Genomic DNA, 17,237 nt, shown 5'->3' on the forward strand with positions numbered 1-17,237 from the left:
ATACCGTTATACAAATGAAAAGTAATACGGTGAATTTATTTTCAGAAACATAGTTTTGCTATGCAGTGGCTTAATTATGTGAGCACAAGTGTACGTACGTACCAGTCAACCGCTTTTTTTAATTCGTCTCTTTTGCCGCTCAGTAGTCGCCAACACAACGGGTAAGTTTGCCGCGAGTCTTTTGCGAACAAAGACTTAAGAGTTTTAAATAGAACGATTTTTAACAATGATATTTAAGTTTTTGATTGACTACATTTCGAAATTTAATTTAATGCAGCTATTCTATTTGCATGATGAGGATCATTTATCCATTACATTTTCAAATCAAAATGGTAATATTTCCTGTAATATTTTTAGTACCAAACGTGTACCGCTGCATAATTAAGGTAAATTGAAATTACGCGGAATAGAATTAGGTGAACCAATTTTCAACTGAGGGTATACATATAGACGTAATTTACGTTTTTATCAATACTGCAGCTATTCCGCTATTTTTTATGTTAGATGTTGCGTTTTGTTTGTTATTAATATCTGTAGGTCCTTCGCCCGTAATCACATTACTTTGGCGATGCAACTGTCAATTCGGTTTTCTGTTGTGATATTAAAAAAGTATTACCGATTCCACATCGTGCATCCTAAAAAAAACGTTTTTCTCAGAGGCAACAATCAGTATAATGCATGTATACGAAAAATATTGAAATCTTGCAGTAGTTATGTGTTGTTATCATTATCATTCTTAAATTTTTTTTTAAGTAATAAAATATTTAAAAAATTCTTATAAACATGAATTTTGAAGACATAATTTGAAATATTTCTTTTGTATATATGTATTGTATTGACTTTTAACATAAAGAGATAATAATTCTAATTTTCAGTCGAATCGGTTGAGCTGTTCTAGAATTATAAATAGTTTAACTACCACGATTTTCTTTTGTATATATGTGGTGTTTGAGTACCACGGAAACCCTTTTTCGAAAGAAGTTTCGAACAATAGACTCCGAACCCGAAAATGCCAATGATGGATGACGACTTGATGAGAGAATGCGTAGCCAGGGATAAAGAGTTGCCCAACTCTCCTGTCATTGGAAATAAGGACGTTCCTCAATTGGAATGACTGAAACGGCCATATTGAAAGTCTACCAAAAATATTTGTGAACGGAGCGATTTTTTGCCGCCTTTAAAGATCGATAATAAAAAATGTTAACCAATGAAAATTAAAGCAAATGGGTCAAATCACGTCAAATGGTCCACGAAAATTTCGCAAAATCCCCGATTTTGAAAATTAGCAGTTCACTAGGAAGGGTTATTTCGTCAAAATTCTTTTTTTGTTAAGTTATTGAAGGTTGAAATTTAGAGCATGATAAAATTGTAAAATTATTTTCTCATTAACTATTAGAGATAAATCGATGAAATTTTGTTAAGTCAAAGAAAAATGTTCGTGCTATATTATAACAATTTTTTTACGGTCTTTTTTTAAATAATAATATTTTACATAATTTTTTGTTAAACAATTGAGTCATGAGTTCAAACGATAATTTGAGACGCTCTCACACTGGAATAAGATGGCATCTCTTTATCCCTGGCGTAGCCGTACGCATGTGACGACGTAGATTTTAAGCGACGTATTTTTCCAAAATAAACTGTTAATTTAATTATTTTACTTTTATAAAAACTATTTTCATTAACTAATATTAAATCGCAGTATCCAAGTTTCATTTTAATAAACGAAGTTAATATACAAGTGTGTGGGTAAAAGCCCACATATTTTGGGGACTCAATCAAAGAAAAAAGGATACATTTCCCATCTCACGACTAATTAATCCGAAAGGACGATGCTGTATCACACTATTATAAATAGGCACAATAACCTTGAGATAATATCTTCTGGTAAGCCGACATATTGGCCTAGTGATGTAATAAAATACCAGATTTAATTGATTTTGCTGTAATCAAAAATATAGATACATCGCACAGAACAGTTGATACATGCACTGACCTATCTTCTGATCTGATCCTGTACTAATAAAGATATGTAAGCAATCTATATTCGTTGATCCAAAAGTGGGTATAACATCTTATAAAACGAATTGGCTAAAATACAAAAAATACGTGAGTAGCCACATTAATATTGAGCATAAAATAAATACAGGAATAGATATTGACGAAAGCATAAGAGAACTCAATGTTATGATAACTAACGCAGCTGTCTTAAAGCGCCCATACACGAGCACACAAGTGCGTTCGATCGGTATGTGTGCGCTTGCGGTTTATCGTGTATGGGCTTGTTCGCGTACCGATCCATGTTCGCGAAAATGTTTGATTTTTACGATCGGTGCGCGAACATGTTTATCGTGTATGGCGTTGTCGGCGCACAAAATCTCATTTCTCTCGTGTCGCCGAATAGTGAAGATCGCGGACAATGGCAAGTGTTAAGGGGAGAGCCTGCTTTCGAGGCTTTAAAAAATAGATTTTTTTGAGGATTTTTTTGAGGATTTTTTTGGGAGGGAAAGAAAGAATTGATTCAAGCGAAATTTCTAGGCTTTATAGTTATATATTTGAACATCTTTCACATTTTCAATTGCAATTGCCCGATGCATCTCGCATGTGCAGTTTTCGGACGTCGGGCAGGATGCAGGTCGCAATTTCTATCGGAAACAAAAAATTCAAAGAGATGCATATTTTTTATTAATTTATCTTCTAGCTAAACTAAGAAAATTCCAAAAAAAAGTGTAAAATTTAAAATTTTATTAAAAATTGAATAAATAGTGGCTTTTGATCAAAAAAAAATTTAATTTATGCTATTAAAAATATAAGTCAAGTTTTAAGACTTTTCTTAATATTCTTTTAGTTTAAATAGAAGATAATTTTATGCCAATGATAATAAACTTTGCCCTAATTCCATACGACGTTTAGTTTTTTTTTCTATCCTGCCCGCCAATTAAAAATAATCGTAGAAATGAAAAACCGAGAAATCACGCTTCAAAGTTTTCGCTTTTTGCCTAAGCGCTCATATCGGGTGATTTTTTAAGAGCTTGATAACTTTTTTAAAAAAAAAAACGCATAAAATTTGCAAAATCTCATCGGTTTTTTATTTGAAACGTTAGATTGGTTCATGACATTTACTTTTGAAGATAATTTCATTTAAATGTTGACCGCGGCTGCGTCTTAGGTGGTCCATTCGGAAAGTCAATTTGGGCAACTTTTTTCGAGCATTTCGGCCGGAATAGCCCGAATTTCTTCGGAAATGTTGTCTTCCAAAGCTGGAATAGTTACTTTTGGCTTATTTCTGTAGACTTTAGACTTGACGTAGCCCCACAAAAAATAGTCTAAAGGCGTTAAATCGCATGATCTTGGTAGCCAACTGCCCATGCATCCCGAAAAATGCACTGTTTGGTGTGGTTTGTACGCTGGTGGAATCATTGGACCGTATTTTTTCAAAGATGCTGTTGGACGCAACGTTACGGTGAATGGCGATCGCTATCGTTCGATGCTAACAAACTTTTTGTTGCCAAAAATGGAAGAACTGAACTTGGTTGACATGTGTTTCAACAAAGATGGCGCTACATGCCACACACAGCTCGGCGATTCTATGGCCATTTTGAGGGAAACTTCGGAGAACAATTCATCTCAAGAAATGGACCCGTAAGTTGGCCACCAAGATCATGCGATTTAACGCCTTTAGACTATTTTTTGTGGGGCTACGTCAAGTCTAAAGTCTACAGAAATAAGCCAACAACTATTCCAGCTTTGGAAGACAACATTTCCGAAGAAATTCGGGCTATTCCGGCCGAAATGCTCGAAAAAGTTGCCCAAAATTGGACTGTCCGAATGGACCACCTAAGACGCAGCCGCGGTCAACATTTAAATGAAATTATCTTCAAAAAGTAAATGTCATGAACCAATCTAACGTTTCAAATAAAGAACCGATGAGATTTTGCAAATTTTATGCGTTTTTTTTTAAAAAAAAGTTATCAAGCTCTTAAAAAATCACCCGATATTAAAGATTATTCAATCAATATAAGATTAAATGGAATAACCTTTTTATTTTATTTTATGATAAGTCCATAAAATTGGAAAATGGGCGACGTCACGTCAGGGGGAGGGGTTGAGTTAAAAATGTGACAACTTGTGACAAGGACGGGGGGAGGGGTTAAAAAGTCCTTAAATTCGTGTGACGTAATTTATGGATGGCCTCTAAGATCTATTGAAGAATGGCTAGCCAACTGTCGTATAAATATGAATGAACAGAAGTGTAAGCACGTACGTTTTCGCTAAGACCAAAAATGTGTCCGGCAGTAAAAATGAACAATATTTCAGTACCCTATAAATATCCATAAAGATCTTGGTATTCCTATGGTAAAGAAAGAAGGAGAAGATAGCACAATTAAATTTAGATGTAAACTCCGAGACATTCCTGCGATCAAACACGCCTTAAAAGAAGAGCCCGCGTACTAAGGAGCAACGTATCACCAAAACAGCTCAATCACTTGCTTGAGCTTATCTAGTTTTTAAATAGATTTAAGATTTCATAACTTATTGTTAGACTTTTAAAACAAGATTTTACAAAAAAAAAATGCGTAGTGAATAGTCTTAGAAGCATAAAGCTCAAAATTTAAAACAAATAAATTGTACACCATGGCGAGTTTGCAAAAACTTCGGCTTTGTTCGTCAGAGGCAGAGAATAAACCGTAAAGAATGCATAACGGCTCTACACAAATTCATTTTCGAAACAGAAGGAGATAAACTGAACAGAAAATGGTTACGGGAATGTACTGGATTTAAATTAGACGAAAACGGCATAGAAACAATTTGAGAGCTGCCGATTTGTTGTCAATCTGTAACGTATTAGGTTTGACATGCGGTGTAAGTAATTTGAAACTGCACCATGGCGAGTTTGCAAAAACTTCGGCTTTGTTCGTCAGAGGCAGAGAATAAACCGAAAAGAATGCATAACAGCTCTACACAAATTCATTTTCGAAACAGAAGGAGATAAACTGAACAGAAAACGGTTACGGGAATGTACTGGATTTGAATTGGACGAAAACGGCATAGAAAACAATTTGAGAGCTGCCGATTTGTTGTCAATCTGTAACGTATTAGGTTTGACATGCAGTGTAAATAATTTGAAACTGCACATATTTCGAAATTTGCAAAACGAATGTGACGACAAAGATGCCGAAGGTGCCGAAGACAATGACAACGAAGAGGATGGTAATGATATTCGCAGTTTTGACGACGCTGGCGCAAGTAGCACCACATTTGAATGTCTAAAACGGCGAAAACAAAGGAGAAATGCTGAAAGCGAACGCATTGCAAGAAATATGACGGTCAAAAACGAGGATAAACCTAAAATTTTCAGAAGAGGAAAAAACGTTTTCTGAACCGCCACAAATGTCTCGTTTTTCAACGAACTCTCGTGACATAGAAGACTCTATTCGTTGGTTTGATGGTAGCGACAAAATCGATATAGAAGTTTGGTTAAGCGAATTCGAAAAACTTCTTTTTTACTGGAGTGGGACGAATTTCAAAAAAAACGTAGAAAACAATGCATTTAAACAGTACGCGATCGATGGCATAAGTGACTTAAACATAAATAAAACAGTATTGTATGGTGCATTATATTTTAAACAATCCGGAAATATAGCAAAGAAAGTATGAAAGTGAAACTATTCGAAAATTTAAAATTTCAAAATATCTATATAAATAAAAATGAATTGTTGTTCGTTAGTCTGATTAAAACTCAAGAACGGCTGGGCCGATTGAGCTGATTTTGGTTTTAAATGTTTGTCGTAGTCCAGGGTAGGTCTAAACGGTGAGCAAATAAGGAAAAATTGCGAGTAAGATAGAGTAAGACGACAATTCCATTTTCCCATATAAAAGTTGACTCTAATATATGTATAAAACTAAGCCGGGTTTTCTTTCCTGACGCTATAACTTCAGAACGCATAAACTGCTTTCCACGGTTTTGCATTCGTTAGAAAGGCCTCGGCGTCCGTGAAGTTTATAGTAAAGAAAATTCAGGAAAAATTTCAACAGAAAAGCGGGAAAATATAAAAACAAAAAAAAATGTGTTGGTAAGCGCATAACTCAACAACGCCTGGACCAATTTGGCCAATTCTTTTTTCTAAATGTTCGTGGAGGTTCAAGAATGGTTTTTACGGCAAGAAAATTTCGAATAATTGCCGGAAAACCCGTAAAAACAGCCCTTTTCGTTTTCCCATACAAACGAATGAATGATTGTTTGTTAGTAACGCTAAGAGAACGGCTATAGCAATCTTGAAGAAATTTGCAGAGGTTGTGGATCGGGGAAGGTTTGGAAATAAAAATACCTTATGCTTTTCATGAGGAAAAGCCTGAAAATTGGAAAATTCCAAAAAGTAACATTTTTCCATACAAATTTTTTTTTCAATTTTTGTTTTTTTTGTTTTTCAATATTTTGATTTGTCAAATATTTGAATCATTCAATTTCGGTCGCATGCTTTTTTATTCCGGCTATTCAAAAGGAAAATTATTGAAAATTATTCAGTGAAAACTGTATGTTTCACATAAAGTGATCAATTACAGATTGAAATTTCTTACGAAGCCACGAAGAGGTCGCGCAAATATCGGTCGGCGTTCTTTTTGCCATCAACGTATGGCAGCCCAAGACACATGAACGACTACTCCCAGGATGCGATGACATACATGTGGAATTATGGAACGCGGTCAATAAGCATGCGATCGTCACGATGTCACAGCACGACTTTTCAAACAACAGCAGCGATGTTTGATGGACTTTATCTTGAAGCAACATATGGTACATATATATGGTGCTGTTAGATGCTAAATGTATTCTGTTGAGTAGCAAAAAAAAGTTAGCCGCACGCACACTTTCTTCTTAGGATGGTGGATGGTGGTTACACCAGATCAAACTGATGAACTCATTTCTGCGGAAATTCCTGATGCAGAGAAAGATACAGTATTATACCAAGTGGTGAAAACCAATATGGTTCATAGACCTTGCGGACACCACAATCCCACTTCGGGTTGTATGTCTGACAGTATATGCACGAAACACTATCCAAGTGCTTTTCTTTCGGAAACTCAAACTAGAAATGATTGATATCCACTGTATAGGCGTCGCTCACCAGACGACAATGGCAGAACATTCAGCATTCAATTTAGAAGAATGAATATTGAAGTTGACAACACATGGATCGTATCATATTCGCCATTATTGTGTAATTCACATTTAAAACTCATATCAATGATTAATATTGCAGTTTGGTGAAATCGATAAAATACGTTTGTAATTACGTCACCAAAGGAAGCAACGTGGCGGTTATTGGTCTTGAACGATACGGTCGATATGTGAACTGCAATAAAGCGCTTTGTATGATATTTACTTTTGCAATTCATGAACGTTTTCCGACTGTTGTGCGTCTCGCAGTTAATTTGGAGAGTGTATTTGACAATTACAATTGCTGGAACATTTTAATCACTGGAATAAAAATGAAGTTCGCACACTTTTTGCTATAAACATTTCGAAAAATCAGCCTTCAAATCCGCGTCAATTATGGGATACGAACAAAAATGACAATGCCAAAAACATTTTACAACGTTTTCGCTAAGAAATGGAAATGGATCACTTCCGGTAGTTCGATATCAGTTCCATCTGTCGTTTATCAATTCACGAAAGATGAACTCATCACGAATGTTCGGATATTGGCCAAATTATTGTAACTACGATTCCTTAAATGCACGCGCAATGTTAGCTGCCAAATACCGATGTTGTTGGCTTAAACTGGAAGATTCAAAGTAAAATTCCGGGAGACTTGCGCTCATACAAATCGATCGATCGTCTTGACAAGGAAGACGACGCCGTGAATTATACAGTGGAATTTCTAAATTCTTTGGAGAGGCTTGGTATCCCACCGCATCATTTGCGTCTCGAAGTTGGATCTGTCGTTATTATCTTTCGCAATCTGCGCTATCAAATACAAGGGGGCAGAATGCTTGATTCTACGAATTCCTTTGAGTTCTAACGATTTGCCATTTCAATTCAAACGTATTCCGTTTTGAGTAACAATTGCATTCGAAATGACAATCAACAGGACACAAGGATAGTCGCATAATGTGTGGCATAAATTTGGAAATGCAATTTTTTTCACACGGTAAGATATACTTGGCGTGCTCACAAGTTGGAAAACCATCTTTTCTGTACATCGGAACAAAAACCAAAAAATGTCAAAACACATAATTTCACGCAGGACAACGGCTGCGGGGTCAAAGAGCACTTCAATGAAACGCGTAATTTGCGGACACGTATAACGCTTCGATTCAGTATTTACTTTGGATTCACTTTCATTTACTTAGAGAAGTTCAGCTAAATAATACTTAATTTTTGTAATCGAAGTGAATTCATTACTGTTGTGAAATTAAATATAATTTTTCATTTTCAAATATAAAACAAAAAAAAATTTTATCTTTTAATCACCAAACGAAATGTTACATAAAACGAAGCAATTTGGTGGCGAAACGGAGTTCGCCGGGTTTTCTAGTTATATATAAAAATGAAACGCCTTTTTTATATATGGGCACATTACGCCCGAACCACAACACGGAAAGACCTGAAAAGTTGCACGAATATTCCTTTAGTCCTGGAGATGGTCCTAACTGCGGCCTTTTTTGCAAAATCACCCTCGATTTCGCAATTTATGTCTATTTATAACACAAGAATGGCTGCACCGATTTGGTTAAAAATTGGTGATGAAGTAGCTTGAAATCTCGGGACGGGCATAGGCTACTCTCTATCGTTTTATGTTAAAAGTCAAAACAATTCATAAACAAAAAAATATTTTTTAAAGCATAAGTATGTGTTTAAAATTCATATAAGAATTATTTGAACACTTTTTTAGTTCAAAAATACGAAATAAAATCACTCAGCTACGGGCAGGGTACAGCGGCTTTTGTTTACATACACATATCTTCTTCTTCTTTACCAGCGTAGACACCGCTTACGCGATTATAGCCGAGTTACCAACAGCGCGTCAGTTCCTTCTTTTCGCTACGTGGCGTCAATTGGATATTCCAAGCGAAGCCAGGTCCTTCTCAACTTTGTCCTTCCAACGAAGTGGAGGTCTTCCTCTGCTTCCCTCGGCAGGTACTGCGTCGAATACTTTCAGAGCTGAAGTATTTTCGTCCATCCGGACAACATGACCTAGCCAGCGTAGCCGCTGTCTTTTAATTCGCTGAATTATGTCAATGTCGTCGTATATCTCGTACAGCTCATCGTATCATCGAATGCGATATTCGCCGTGGCTAACGCGCCAAGGACCATAAATCTTTTGCAGAACATTTCTTTCGAAAACTCTCAACGTCGACTCATCAGTTGATGTCAATGTCCAAGCCTCTGCACCATATAGCAGGACGGGAATTAAGAGCGACTTATAGAGTTTGGCTTTTATTCGTCGAGAGAGGACTTTACTTTTCAATTGCGTACTCAGTCCGAAGTAGCACCTTTTGGCAAGAGTTATCCTGCGTTGGATTTCACGCTGACATTGTTGGTGGTGTTTATGCTGGTTTCCTAATATACGAAAATATCTACAACTTCAAAGTTATGACTGACAACAGTGACATGAGAGCCAAGTCGGGAGTGCGACGATTGTTTGCTTGATGACAGGAGATATTTCGTCTGGCCCTCGTTCACTGCCAGACCCATTTGCTTTGCTTCCATGTCCAGTCTGGAGAAAGCAGAGCTAAATGCGCGAGTGTTGAGGCCGTTGATATCAGCTGTAGTACACTCTTATACAAGATTGTACCTGTTCTATTAAGTTCTGCCGCTCGAATTATTTTTTCCAGCAGCGGATTGAAGAAGTCGCACGATAGGGAGTCGCCTTGTCCGAAACCTCGTTTGGTATCGAACGGCTCGGAGAGGTCCTTCCCGACCCTGACGGAGCTTTTCGTGTTGCTCAACGTCAGTTTACATAATCGTATTAGTTTTGCGGGGATACCAAATTCAGACTTCGCGGCATAAAGGTAGCTCCTTTTCGTGCTGTGGAAAGCAGCTTTGAAATCGACGAAGAGGTGATGTGTGTCGATTCTCCTTTCACGAGTCTTTTCCAAGATTTGGCGCATGTTGAATATCTGGGCGGTTGTTGATTTGCCAGGTCTAAGGCCACACTGATAAGGTTCAATCAGTTTGTTGACGGTGGGCTTTAATCTTTCACACAATACGCTCGATAGAACCTTACAAGCGATGTTGAGGAGGCTTATCCCACGGTAGCTGGCGCAGATTGTGGGGTCACCCTTTTTTAGGATTGGGCAAAGCACACTTAAATTCCAATCGTTGGGCATGCTTTCGTCCTACCATATTTTACAAAGAAGCTGATGCATGCTCCTTATCAGTTTTTCGCCGCCGTGTTTGAATAGCTCGGCCGGTAATCCATCGGCCTCCGCCGCTTTGTTGTTCTTCAGATGGGTAATTGCTATTCGAACTTCTTCATGGTCGGGCAATGGAACGTCTGCTCCATCGTCATCGATTGGGGAATCGGGTTCGCCTGCTCCTGGTGTTGTATGTTCACTGCCATTCAGCAGGCTGGAGAAGTGTTCCTCCATAACTTAAGTATGCTCTGGGCATCGGTGACTAGATCACCTTTGGGGGTTCTACAAGAGTATGGTCCGGTCTTGAAACCATCTGTAAGCCGCCGCATTTTTTCATAGAATTTTCGAGCATTACCCCTGTCGGCCAGCTTATCAAGATCTTCGTACTTTCTTTTTCTGTCTGCAAATGCGTCTCACTTCCCCCTTCAACTCTCGATATCTATCCCATCCCGCACGCAGTCTGTTTTCTCTCCACTGCGACACGACACTCCTCGTCGTACCAGCTGTTCTTTTGCACTTACCGAAAACCAATGGCTTCGGTTGCAGCTGTACGTAAGGAATTTGAAATGCCGTCCCGCAGTTCCCTTATACCGAGTTGTTGACGAGTGCTCTCGGAAAGCGGGAGTGCAAGCCGAGTAGAAAATCGTTCGGCTGTCTGTTGTGATCGTTCTCGACGTCGAACCTTCGTTATGTTTGTTGACTTGCGCTTTTTGCTGCACAGATGCGGGTGCGAATCTTATCTGCAACAAGATAGTGGTTCGAGTCGATGTTAGGGCCTCGGAGCGCACGCACATCTAAAACACTAAAGACGTGTCTTCCGTCTATCACAACATGATCGATCTGGTTGTTGGCTTTTCGATCCTGAGACAACCATGTAGCTTAATGTATTTTCTTGTGCTGGAAACTAGTACCGCCTCAACCCATTTGACGATGTTTCGTCGCGGAGGCTGAATTTATCGACCGTAGTGCCCACCCTGGCGTTAAAGTCGCCAAGCACGATTTTGACATCGTGGAGGGGGCAGCCTTCATAAGTGCGCTCCAAGCGCTCATAGAAGGCATCTTTGGTCACATCGTCCTTCTCTTCCGTAGGAGCGTGGGCGCAAATGAGCGATATGTTGAAGAACTTCGCTTTCATGCGGATTGTGGCTAGACGTTCATTCACCGGAGTGAATGATAGAACTCGGCGACGGAGCTCCTCTCCCACCACGAATGGCACACCAAATTTGCGCTCTTTTATATGGCCACTGTAGTAAATGCCAGAAGGATCTACTTGTCTCAGTCCTTGTCCCGTCCATCGCATTTTTGGACGGTGTTGATGTCAGCCTTTATTTTCACGAGGACATCAACCGGATATTCCATCGTACTCCTTATTTCGTTTGCCATGGTCGTCATCAAAAGAGGGGTTTCTCTTCCGAGGCTGTTGGTAATTTTTCAATGGTAGTGTTTTTTACGGGCGGGTCCCAAGCCCAGCGCACAACCCTTTGTAGGAGATGTTTCGCCTTCTCACTTCAGCTCACCTTCGAACGGATGTTCTTAGGCTACTCAGAGGATACTTGGTCAAAGACCGTCAGTCGTGAGCTGCTTGAGCCATGCGTAAAGGAATCGTTTCTGGCCACTCCCAAGTGAATGGCGATCAGAGAACTTTCCTCACTTGCGTGAACTTCTACACATGACTCTATCCTCCCATACACATATACATATATGAATTATAGTGATAGTAGTAGCTGAACAAGAAAAGGTTGAATCATAATTTTAGATGAGTGCATAATTGCTGACAAATAAGCCCGTATTTTCTTACGTGCAGTACCTGGGTTTTAGCAGTCGATTTTGCAATTATTAATTAATTAACAATTTGAACAAAAAGTATCGAATTTTGACCTTTTTTTCGACAGTTTTTCGTAGAAAAAATAGTAAGATTTGAAAAAAAAACTCCCATAGCGCGATAGCGAATCACGTTAGAAACGTTCTCTCCAAATTGAAAAAACACCATTCTGAGAAAAACGCATTAAAATATTGAAGTCGCTATGTTCCCCACTCTATTTCTCGAAAATTTCACTCTGAGACGATCCCTTAAGTGATTTACGAAGTCAATAAAATATGTAGATTTCCAATTTACCTATTCTATTATATTGCTATCACGATAAATGATATCCTTGACAGGGAGCGAGCGGAACCGTGGGTTTAAACTAGTATTACAATAAAAATATAACTTGTTGTAATTGTGGTACGAAAGACCACAAAAGCTTAGAGTGCAAGGATAAAGCAAAAGGTACCAAGTATTTCCAGTGTAAAAATATTAGCCATATTGCAAAAGATTGCCCAAAAGTTGAAAATAAGAACGAAAAAAGTAATACTCGTTTGTTTGTCAAAAATAGTATTATAAACAAGGAAGTGATTGGCCGAAAAAAGTTCTATTGCTTATTTATATTGGCGGGTCCCAAGCCCAGCGCACAACCCTTTGTAGGAGATGTTTCGCCTTCTCACTTCAGCTCACCTTCGAACGGATGTTCTTAGGCTACTCAGAGGATACTTGGTCAAAGACCGTCAGTCGTGAGCTGCTTGAGCCATGCGTAAAGGAATCGTTTCTGGCCACTCCCAAGTGAATGGCGATCAGAGAACTTTCCTCACTTGCGTGAACTTCTACACATGACTCTATCCTCCCATACACATATACATATATGAATTATAGTGATAGTAGTAGCTGAACAAGAAAAGGTTGAATCATAATTTTAGATGAGTGCATAATTGCTGACAAATAAGCCCGTATTTTCTTACGTGCAGTACCTGGGTTTTAGCAGTCGATTTTGCAATTATTAATTAATTAACAATTTGAACAAAAAGTATCGAATTTTGACCTTTTTTTCGACAGTTTTTCGTAGAAAAAATAGTAAGATTTGAAAAAAAACTCCCATAGCGCGATAGCGAATCACGTTAGAAACGTTCTCTCCAAATTGAAAAAACACCATTCTGAGAAAAACGCATTAAAATATTGGAGTCGCTATGTTCCCCACTCTATTTCTCGAAAATTTCACTCTGAGACGATCCCTTAAGTGATTTACGAAGTCAATAAAATATGTAGATTTCCAATTTACCTATTCTATTATATTGCTATCACGATAAATGATATCCTTGACAGGGAGCGAGCGGAACCGTGGGTTTAAACTAGTATGACAATAAAAATATAACTTGTTGTAATTGTGGTACGAAAGACCACAAAAGCTTAGAGTGCAAGGATAAAGCAAAAGGTACCAAGTATTTCCAGTGTAAAAATATTAGCCATATTGCAAAAGATTGCCCAAAAGTTGAAAATAAGAACGAAAAAAGTAATACTCGTTTGTTTGTCAAAAATAGTATTATAAACAAGGAAGTGATTGGCCGAAAAAAGTTCTATTGCTTATTTGACACGGGAAGTAAATTTAATATAATTACGGATTATGTTTTCAAGTCGCTACCCGAACCTGTGTTAAAAGAAACAAATATTTGTTTAATAGGTTTTGGTGAAAATAAGCCTTGTAATAATATAAAACCAATTGGAAAGCTTAGTGTTGACATAAGTATTGACAATCAAGTTTTTTGTTTAAAATTTTTGGTGGTACCATCAAAGTTAATGGACATTAACGTGGTGATCGGCGAAGATTTTTATTTGCTAGCAGATATACAAATAAAGTGTGATGGACTTTCTATTCGGAAAATTCCTTGTGACAAAGTTGAAGACGTTTTTGATAGGATGCAAATGAACTCAGTAATAAATAAATTTGATATCGATGAAACAAATAGTGTGGAAGCGAAAGAAGAAGTGCGTAAAATGGTGTGCGAATATAAACCGAATAAGTGAAAATGAATATTGTTTTAAGTGATGAAACTCCAATATCGCTTAGATCAAGTAGACTACCATGAACATAAAGAAGTATTGTTGATTGAACAAAGTCATTGTAAAAGATATAAGTATTTCAATTACCCTCGATGGAAGACCAGCTAGACTAATCGCAAAATGCAAAAATATTTAGCACAATTGACTTAAAAAATGGATTTTTCCATTTGCCTGTTTCTGAATCTAACCGCAAATATACGTCATTCGTTACACATGACAGGTAGTGTACGGCTTGTCGAACTCTCCCTGTGTTTTCAAAAGGCATGTAAATGCAATTTTCGCGATTTGATGCGCAGGGGAATAGCACTCCCTTACATAGGTGACATAATTGTAAGAGCTATGAATGAAAATGATGCAGTGTGTAATTTAGAAGAAAATTTTTGGGTCACGTGATTGAAAATAAAAAAAAATTTCACCATCTTCAAGTAAAATCGAAGCTTTAATTAAGTGTCCATTGCCGAAAAAATTTAAAACTATTACTAAGTTTTCTGGGTTTAATCGGATGACAACCAATGACATCCTATATATTACATGAGAAAAAAGTCTTCTGATGCTGAACGTAAGTATTCCAGTTACGAATAAGATGTATTAGCTAAAATAGAAGCGCTGAAAAAGTTTCGAGTGTATTTACTGGGTATAGACTTTAAAATAATAACTGATTGTAACGCTTTAACAAAAACTCTTGAGAAAAAAGATTTGAATACTAGAGTGGCGCGATGGATCCTTTTTCTACAAGAATACGATTATCAGGTCATCGATCTGGAAGTCGAATGTGGCACGTTGATGCTCTCAGCCGCATGATGATAAGCAATAATGATTTTCTTGTTTGCTTACGACTTGCAAAAAAACGCAACGAAGAACTCAATACGATAAAGCAAATTCCAGAAGAAAAAAAGTTACAATGACTATTCTGAAAAAGGTAGTATTTTTCACAAAAAAATTAACGATATCGAATTATTCGTAGTGCCCAAGAGCATGCAAAAAGAGGTAACTCGGCGCGCTCACGAAAAGGGTTACTTTGCGATTAAAAAAACGAAAGATTTGATTTGTCAAGAATATTTTATTCCAAAGCTTGAAGAAAAAACTAAAATGCATATCGACATTGTGTAGCAAGCATTGTGTCAAATAGAAAGTTGGGTAAAAAAGAAGGTGAATTGCATCCGCTTCATAAAAGGGCGAATCCTCTTTGCACGTATCACGTACATCTTGATTCACTAGCGTCAACCAATAAACTTTATAAACATACATTCGCCGTAAATGATTCGTTCACGAAATTTGCTTGGTTATCCCCGACGACTTCATCACCCGAAGCTATCAGCCGTTTGAGAATACAAAGTACAACATAACGAAATCCAATCCTCATATTCACTGACCGGAGATCAGCTTTCCCCTTTGATGTCTTTCGGCGTTATTGTGAGGACGAGAACATTAAGCATGTTAAAATAACGACTGGTTTGCCTCGTGCCAATGGCCAAATAGAGCGACTGAACGCGATTATTATTAATGTTTTAACGAAACTGAGCAAGAACGATTCGACGAAGTGGCACAAATTCACAAACAGAGTCCAACAAGTAATAAATTCCACATACAACAGAATTATTGACATGACATCTTTTGAATTACTAACGGGCGTTAAAATGCGTACAACTGACGACATGAACATCAAACAACTTTTCGAAGAAGAAATAAGATCACAACTTCATGAAGGAAGAAACGAAATACGACAACATGCGAAGACACAAATATTAAAGATGTAAACTGAAAACAAAAAGACATACAATCTTAGATGCAAGCTAACCAGTGTTCAGTAAAGAAGCTAACCAATATTCAGTAAACGATTAATTCGCCGAGAAGGAAACCCTGTGTGGTGGCGGTATCAAATTGAAGCCAAGTATTTGGGTCTATATCAAAGTATCTGTAAGTCTGTATCTAAAGTCAAAGGTAATAGCACCACCATGGTCAAATTTTCATATTGAAGACGACGGCGTATTCGAAGTCAAAAACAATGCAGGAAGATTTTTCCAACCCTTCTTACAATTGTGCGAAAATAGATTAAATCGAAAGACAACCCCGCTTACTCCCCATATAACGGCACCCCCCACTTTTAGATGAAATCACATATCTCCGAACCTACTCGACCGGATTCTGATATTTCTAAGCTACAGTCCGAAATGGAAATCGGACTACAACCACGCCTACTTCCATATAACACCATTTCTTCTAATCCTAAATAAAGCAGCAATTAATGTAGTGGGGTAAAACTTTTCGTGAATAGTGTTTTTGCAATGTAACACATTTTGGGTAAAAGTTGTCGAAATCGAGTAATCGTTTACCTGTTCAAGCCCCTAGGAACCGAATTTGTGGACCTAAGTGCTTCAATTGACTTTTTACTAAAAATATAGGTCAATGTGTGAGATGTATAACTGAAAATCGGAGAGAATCCTTTCCTGATAATAGTCAATAGGAGCACAATAGACCTAAGGTCGCGGTGCAATCCTCATGTATCTCATAGTCAAAAATAGGCTGAACTGATATTCAGGATTTTGAAACATGCGGCTGACTTTTCTCCATATAGTACATAGATTGGTGATGGTATGTAAGGTACCTTAATGAAACCCAGGCAGCATTTTATTAGTATGTGGCATGTTTTTATGGTATGTGGTATTGGCAATAATAGATAAAATGGGGTCGATACTACCCTTAACTCTCATATTTTAATATAAAAATTTGGCAGCACCTGAAGGAATTACCCGGACATTGGTTCTTGAAAGTTGTAAGAGTATAAAATGTTCGGTACACTCGAACTTAGCACTTCCTTACTTATTTAATATAAAGTTTAGAAAAAATCTGTTAGTATTTTGTCGGCTTTGATCCATTTGCAACAGTATAAAATTTTCCGATATACCCGAACTGAGCCCTTCCTTACTTGTTTTTTTTATTACGTTAAAATATGTTATTTTCATGTTTTATAAAAGTCGATGTGATTTTTAATGTTTATTTTCCC

The sequence above is a fragment of the Bactrocera neohumeralis genome, unplaced genomic scaffold (genome assembly GCF_024586455.1).
Source record: "Bactrocera neohumeralis isolate Rockhampton unplaced genomic scaffold, APGP_CSIRO_Bneo_wtdbg2-racon-allhic-juicebox.fasta_v2 cluster11, whole genome shotgun sequence".
Lineage (NCBI taxonomy): Eukaryota > Metazoa > Arthropoda > Insecta > Diptera > Tephritidae > Bactrocera > Bactrocera neohumeralis.